The sequence below is a fragment of the Coptis chinensis genome, chromosome 3 (assembly GCF_015680905.1).
Source record: "Coptis chinensis isolate HL-2020 chromosome 3, ASM1568090v1, whole genome shotgun sequence".
Lineage (NCBI taxonomy): Eukaryota > Viridiplantae > Streptophyta > Magnoliopsida > Ranunculales > Ranunculaceae > Coptis > Coptis chinensis.
In genome coordinates this window covers 39,205,133-39,211,892 of record NC_141458.1, presented here as the reverse complement: position 1 = coordinate 39,211,892, position 6,760 = coordinate 39,205,133, and the positions used below count along the sequence as shown (strand labels likewise).

Here is a 6,760-nt window from a genome sequence, read left to right as displayed (position 1 = left end):
TTATGCCCGTTTTAGTTTGCCGCATCTTTCGTTTCATTTTCCCTAATTTTTGTACCCGTTTTACGGATTGGGTTGGGGTTGAAATTATGAGACCCACCAATTGTATTGTTCATTCGTTTCTTGTTATGACTTGGCCGGGATGGAGGGCACACCCTAATTGGGTAGCTCCTTACACCCCATCAGACCAAGTAACGCTTGACAGATTAGCGCGGGTTGATGGTACAAGGAGAAAGGCTTGGCAAGTTATTATGGCATGACAAGAAGCAAAAGAACCTCGCACTTCAACAAATGGCCTTTTTAGCGACAAAAGTTTTAGTGACGACAGGATATCGTAGGCAATGATTGCTTTTGGTGACGTTTTCAATCGTAGCCAATACTATTTTGACTTGCTTCTGAAAAATATTTTTACCGACGAGTTTTAGCGTTGGCAAAAGTTGTAATCGTTATTAGTTGAACAAAAATATAGTTTTGGCAACATATTCAATGTTGTAAATTGATTTTTATATTTTAGCTATCTTTAGGAGCGTTGGTGATTGTATTTTAGTACCGACGTTATTTGAAATCGTTGCTAATAATGGGTTTCAACTACACAATAATACACGTCGCTAATTCACTTGATATTAGGGACAAAAAAATTATCGTCGGAAAATATCAAATTAGTTTGGTGAACAAAATTTCTTAGTTACGGCACTCTATTTTTCACTAAAGCCCGCTCTATTTTTTTGCTATTGGGCCATTAAGAAAATAAAGAAATTAAAACGGAAACCTAAGTTTCACCAAAATAGAAAACTAGAAAACAAAACAAAATAAAGAAATAAAAGCACGTCTCGATCTCTTCTCTCCTTCTCCCACACCTCCATCTTTCTCTCTACTGAATCACCTTTTTCTCACAGCGCTCAATCAAATCAATGCACCAACACCGGCGAAAGGTGAGGCTACGTCTATTTTAACAAGCCGAACCCTTACTTTTTTTTTATTTTTGCCTTTATAGGTTCTCAGCCTTGCACTAACAAAAGGTGCAGCGTTGAAATTAAGGTACCTCTCTCTCTCTCTCTCTCTCTCTCTCTCTCTATATATATATATATATATATATATAGAATTCCATTAATAATATATATATATATATATATATGAATTCCATTAATTCTATGTTCTTGCTGAAACTTTAAGATTGATTTCTATTTCTATTGTTTGAGTAACTGTTGAGACTCCTCAAAAGTAGAAACCTTGTGTTGGTCGAATCTGTTCTTATTTGTCAAACACAATGCAGTCACTAACCACTAATATAGATTTTGAAATAGTGTAACTTAACTGTTTAAGTCAGTCCAAATTTTGTAAATTATTAAAAAGCTTTCGGTTAATGGGAGTGGCCTGGAGAGAAGAGGGGAAAAACTAACCGCCTCCTTCAGTTGTACTATGCGTCAGGATATGGTAAAAAACCTACTTTGGAAAGGCATTGAAGTTGTTGTAGAAAAAGTCATAATATAATCCGATTGCCAGACCTTCTTTTGAAGGAATCCAGGCCCCAATTAGAGAAGTTTCGAGTTGGTACAAGCTTTAGAAGTAAGGACGAGTTCCCTATAACATGTAATAGTATATAGACCAATTTCATTCAGTTGTTTGGAACTGTTCTACCTTTTGAAGCTGAAATTTGATGGGAGGATTTCATTTTAAGGTCATAGAGAAGGTAAATTGTAGTTCAGTTGTCATATTGCTCAATATTTCAGCACAAATTCTATACAACATTGAATGATTTGATTGTGGATTTGTAGCATTGAATTTGAATAGTCACGTTTTTCCTGCCTGAATGTCTAAGATTATCAGTTGATTGTGTTTCTCATTATTTTGAAAAGTTTCGTGTTATATTGAGTCTTGAATTTTAAGATATTGATTTTTATCCCTCAAGTAACTCAAGGCTTTTAATTCTCTATGATTTCTTTGACTAAGCCTATAAATGGAAATTCTCAAGGTTCTCTATTCCTTGATCATCATCTTATTCTGACCTTTGTCTTGCCTAAGAAATCCAAATAGTCACATCTTATAGTTCAGCTTTGGTAGCCCTATATGGTTGCTTGTATTTGTTTGGAGAACCTTTTACTCTCTCTCACATTCCTTGTGATTTGAAAACCTTTGAATTATGTTCTCATACTATAAATACAAATAAAAATACCTTTTCTCCACCTCTGCCTTGATTAATTGTTTTTTTTTTTTTAAGTTAACTTCTTTTTTGGGTTCTTTCTTTACCCTTTTTGCTTCTTTAACTTCCTTTACAGTAAGTTTTTGTGTTGTCTTTGTGTTAAATTCCCATATTGTTAATTTTTTTAAACTTGTTATTGCTAGGAAGTAAAGCAACGTAAAAGTTTATATGCTTGATTTTTGTGCTTGATTCCGTTGCTTTTAAATATATTTTTTTTTCTATGTGCATGTATAACTATTGTCATCTATTTTCAATTTATCTAGAGAAAAAAAATTATCTAAAGGTATGTGATATTGACATTTTCTTTATATCGAGTGGCTATATTGATCCCCCAAAGTCTACAAGTTGCATATCATCACCTGTATATGAATTATTGATGTATTTAGATTATGCTAGTTCATTTTGACGTAGATGATATAACTACACTCGCTAGAAATATGAAAAGTTTTAGGTATATCTGTCTATCCACATGTCATGAATCTGCGAATATCTGGGGCATTTTGTACATACCCCACCTTACAAATTTGCAAACATTACTACGTGTGTAGTGGGTAATGCTCTGGATAAATTTATGTTTCTAAGCTCTAAAGTGCCAATTTTATTTTCCTCACCTAACATCCTAACATGCTCGTTCATATATAGCAAGTTGGCAACCATTGTATATGCTACATTTTGTACTGCATTTTAAACTTCTTCAGTATCTTATGCTTTATATTGATAGGTAGGTAGTGCAACAACTTATTTACAAGTAGGCGTCTTTTCAGCTAGCCGATTTTTTTTGCTATTGGCATCCTCGATTCCTGTTATCACTAGGCTCAATTTAAGGTATGTTTCATTAATGTTCCAAAGGAGTGAACTAATGAGCTTTTGTCATGTCCGACACCTCAATGTGACGATTTAACTCAGCACATTAAACAAAAGAAAACTTATGGGCATAGAAATGTGTATGGTATTGAAAACAAGGAAACCAATGTTACTTGCCATATAATAGTGTCAGTTATGTTTTTGAGCGCATGTTAGTGACTAAAACTCAGCATTTGTAAGAACATATCTGAAAATATATATATATATATCTCTCAGATTCTTCTGTATTAGCTGGTTCATCATTTATTCAAATGCACTAAGGAATCTTATAGATGGGACCATAGAGCAATCAGTCCAAACAAGTGTTATATGCATATTTGATGCCTTGGGGGCTTGGCGTACAATTTTTTTGCTCTGGTAGACAGATTGTGTAGTGTTATTTCCTTCTTTCATGGTTGCACTTTTCATACTTTCCTGACTTGTTTAAGAAGAGTTGTGGTTGATGCGCAGCAACGATGTCTACGATTTTGATACAGGAGCGGACAAGAACAAGAAAGAATCCATTGTGAATATGGTTGGCAGGTAAAACACCCTTCATTTGTCTTTTGTAACTATGTTGTTCTGATTGTGTACATAAATAATATTGAGTTTAGTCAGTACATGAAAAATATGAAGTTAATAGGGTCTTTAATATGCGAAAGTCATACAAGAACTCTTGTTTCTGCATACACGTTGCTTCCATTTGGCTTCATAGGTCTTAGATTGGCATGTGTTGAAGCAGGAAATGTCCGCTCCATATTGTTACTCCTTTGCGCTATAATATGTGGTTATATCTATCAGGTATATACTCTTTATTTGGCAGATTTTGGAATTTATTCAAGTTTATCTTGGAAAGAAAACACAGTCAACACTCTTATTAATCATTTTAATGTCTAGAAAATTGATGTTCAATGTAGGTAGAATTATGGTCTATATTTTCGTGTTCATTGGGATTGACAAATATTTGATGATACGTAATTTTGAGAAGTTATGTTTGTTAAATTGACAGTAGATGATTGTTTTCATATTCATTTATTAGTCTAAGATTTCATGTTTATTAATTTGGGAGGAACGTAGTGCTCACATCTCCAAATACCATTACAGTGCCCACCTTTTAGATTAAGTTACCAAGGCCTGGGAGAACCGTTGTGTTTTGCAGCTTTTGGCCCATTTGCTACTACAGCTTTCTACCTATTGCAGAGTAGGAAAAAGGTTATCTTGGTTTTCCTATTATTGCCATCATGCTCTTAATTGTTTTAGCATATTCTCTTCTTAATTCTTGTGGTCTTGCACTATTTTAGTAGTGAAATGTTGCATCTTCCTTTAACTGGCACGGTCATATCTGCATCACTCCTCATTGGCTTCACAACTTCCCTTATTATCTTTTGTAGCCATTTTCACCAGGTATTTTAAGATTCATCTACTATACAAATTTATCTGTTTTGGAGATATGGATCATCTCATATGAATTTTGCACAATTTAGGTGGATGGAGACCGAGATGTTGGAAAGACGTCTCCTCTGGTAAAAATAATCAGACAACAGAAGATAGAAAAGTAAATGGTGACTTCTTGCATATTGTGATTATCTTATTCTTTTGCGATAATTGCATGTCAGAATCAGCACCAAAGTTGGTTCTGAAATAATGAAAGTTACAATAGTGACACTCTATTCACTTTTGTTTGTACTTGGTCTAAGCAGATCTCTTCCGATTACATGCATCGTGAGTCTTTACCAAGTTATTTAGCTGTGAGAAATTGATAATTACAATCAAAGAATGTGCCTGATTTGGTTATTCTAATCGGCTCATTCTCTCTTTTCATGCTGAATATTGGTATACACATTTCAGGGTCTTTGTGCTCTGACGCTTCCCATCGAAATATTGGTGGTTCGTTTTGTTGAAGAGGACCACACTGTAAGTTAAGAAGGTGGAAATGTCCCTAAAGAGTGTACTTGAATCTGATGCATTCATATATTACATATTTCTACGTTTCTAGGTTGCATATCATCACCAATCTCGTTTTGAACAATCACTTGTATATGAATTCCTGCTAAGATCTTTACACTTTGAGTAGTACTTGGTACTTTTAAAATAGTTGCGTGACTTTGTGAGTGTCCAAGAGGTAGCTCTCTCTTGTTCTCATAGTTCCCAAATTTTCACCAAAAAAAAAAGAAAAAAAGAAAAACATATCAAATTTAGAACTGATTGATATAGGGGTATTTTTTTATAGTTTTAAGGGTCTTATCAGAGTGTACTCTCGCTGTTATGTTTCCTTATGCCTACAAAAGGACAAAACAGATTCACCCATCTCAATTAGTACCTAGATTACATAGCTAGAATTTATCCCACTAACCATTCCCCATGTAAGTCATCTCCCTGAAGGTGTTGAACTTGCATCAGATGTACCTCTTGAGAAAGTAACTCTCTTGACAAAATGCTTTAATCTCATACAAGACCATATAAATAATTTATTGTTCTGCAATACTCTTCTTGATTTGTTGATTGGATACCAACATTGGCAAAGCCACTTGGGTGTAAGTGTATTTATATGTCTTATGGTAGTGTTGCATCACATCTGCTAAGCTATATTAGTTGAATTTTGTCGTCTTAGTTGTGTTAATTAGTTGTCTTGCTTGTGAGCGTACCCTGCTTATTACTAGATATATTATTTGGTCCAACATTTTTCACATGCAGATTAATTTATTTGCTTCAAATAGTCTGACTTACTTTGACTTGATTTTTTAAACTTGAATTTGTAAAATACCTTTGGGAACTATTTTGTTTAGTGCCAGTTCTTACTATCTTGTGGGTAGCTAACATTATAAGCTTTGGAAGTTGTAATATTGTTTATGATTTCAATTGTTTGTATATTCCTTGTTGCTCATGTTATTATGCTCTACAATGCAAAAGGTCTAATAGATAATATTTTCATGTGCAGATAATCGTACATCAAAAGAGGAGTGTTGTGAAGAAATGGCGGTTTGGAATTGTAAGAGGCCTCAGATGAATTTATATGCTATTTTATGTCACTTTTTTTTTGCTTTTTAGTGAAGACAGTTTCATTTGCAAGCTACTTGAGGGATGTTTAGAATTGTTTTTGTTAAGTTAATACCTTTATTATTAAGAAGAGTTTAGAAAAAAAAAATATGCAACTCATTTGTTTATAATAGAGTGAATTGACCCAATTTTATTTACTGAAAATTTGATGTTTATTACATATTATTAGATATTTGATGTTATGGTTTTTGTTTTTAGGTTTATTTGTTAAATGATAGTTTGGGTTTGGTTGGGGGGGGGGGGGGAATAATTTGTACAAATGGGGCACAATTAGCAATGATATTACTGATAAAAATAGTCTTCTGCGGCACATGTAGTATCGAACATGAACACAACTAATAGACTTTTTTGGACTCCAGCGGCGATTAGAACGTCGCTTATGACACCAATTTTTTAAATTCGTTTTAGCTTTGTCGATGATGGAAACGTTGCTAAAAACACACAAAAATCAAATATTTTAAATCTTTAACGACGATAAAAACATCGCTTATATGAACAAAGTTTCAAATTATTGTTATCTCTAGGGACATTAAAAACGTCGCTAATACTATCTTTTCTTTTAAATTTTTTGGACTTATAGTGATGATTAAAACGTTGCTAATAACACTAAAATTTTCAATTTTTTTGAACTTTTATCGACGATAAAAATGTAGCCAGTAATCC

At 33.5% G+C, this 6,760-nt stretch overlaps 1 long non-coding RNA gene across 1 annotated transcript; it reads left to right on the top strand.

Annotated features, from left to right (window-relative positions):
- The first annotated feature begins 818 nt into the window (after positions 1 to 818).
- LOC147509560 (uncharacterized) lies at positions 819 to 6,115 on the top strand. Its single transcript, XR_015216576.1, has 7 exons — positions 819 to 1,035; positions 2,919 to 3,022; positions 3,512 to 3,841; positions 4,145 to 4,252; positions 4,342 to 4,762; positions 4,889 to 4,954; positions 5,979 to 6,115. It is a non-coding gene; the product is annotated as an uncharacterized LOC147509560 (long non-coding RNA).
- The last annotated feature ends 645 nt before the right edge of the window (positions 6,116 to 6,760 follow it).